A 1,426-nucleotide genomic window follows, 5' to 3' on the forward strand; every position below is an offset into this window, starting at 1 on the left:
CGCGAGGAAGCTTTCCCTGAGGATTCTCAATCACCATGTCTCTTTTTGGCATTTTTAGAAACCGATTTCACATTGACGGTGTTGTTTTCGGCGCAACTACAGAGAACATCAAGGTGCATCTCCTCGCTTTTCCCTACTGTTCACATAGAACCTCCACCCCCACCCAGCGTCTTTAACCATAAACACATCAGCACCCCCTCCCCCCCCCCCCCCCCCCCCACACACACACACATGCAGCCCTCTCCCAGCCATCCCACAAGCACATGCAGAACCGCATGCTATAAAAGCTGTCATAAACAGCGGTGAGGTGGATGGTAGAATAACAGGTCAGAGGACGCCGAGCGTGACGCTCACACTGTCAGAGCCGGGCCCTGCTGTTTGTCTTGGACGGGCCCGCAGGAGCCACGCAACAAACCAACGACCCCTGTGAACTTCTAGACTACTGTACTCTCTGGGACAGGGGGAGGCCCGTGTGCGTGTGTGTGTGTGTGTGTGTGTGTGTGTGTGTGTGCGTGCAGGGGAAAATGCCTTTACACAGACCCACACCACACACTTGATGCGGGCGGGAGGTGGCCACTGTCAAGCCTTACTAACGTTTACTGTGGTCTTTATGAGGCTGATAGAGGCTGGGGCTCCTCCCGCTGCTGTCCCATGAGCCTCTGCAGGGACCGCAGGATGTTGCGACGTCAGCACATACATACGCACAAACACACACGCAGACATGCTGTACACACAGACACCACATGTACAAATACACACACACATATACTATGTGCAAACACATAAACAAACACGTACCTTGTGTAAACACACACAAACGCACACATTTTGTATGTAAACACACACAAACACAAACCTTCTGAGCATAAACACACACACACATTCTGTATATAAACACACACACACACTCACACACAACAGCAAGAGTTAAAGCTCAGGCGGACAGCTGTGAAATCGTCCATGTGGGAGACTGCAGAAGTCCTGGGGATGTGCTACAGTAAAATAGTTCCCCCTCTCCTCATGCTCTCACCTCAACATCCGTTCCCCCTGGAGACTCTTTACCAAATGGGGTGTAAACCTCCTCCTGGTTCACAGGCTCAGGTATCCTTGGAGACGTTAGTGTACACATGCTTTACTGCTGTGAGGAGTTTAGAGGAAGGTGTCCTGTCAATAAACTGCCCCTATAAATTCTGTAATTTACTGACATTTTGCAGTTGGTTTCGAATATACTCTCTTCCAACCTTCTTAATGTTCCTCAAGGTAGTGTTTGGGTTTCATATCTTCCAGCCTCCCGCTCCTGCTTAATATTGGTTTAGGAATATTGTACATACACACACACACACACTCACGAACACACAGGGCAGAGGGGGATGAAGTCATATTGTGTGCATATTGTCCTGCAGGTGACAAAGGGCCCTCCCTCCAT

The sequence above is a fragment of the Osmerus mordax genome, chromosome 10, assembly GCF_038355195.1.
Source record: "Osmerus mordax isolate fOsmMor3 chromosome 10, fOsmMor3.pri, whole genome shotgun sequence".
Taxonomy (NCBI): domain Eukaryota; kingdom Metazoa; phylum Chordata; class Actinopteri; order Osmeriformes; family Osmeridae; genus Osmerus; species Osmerus mordax.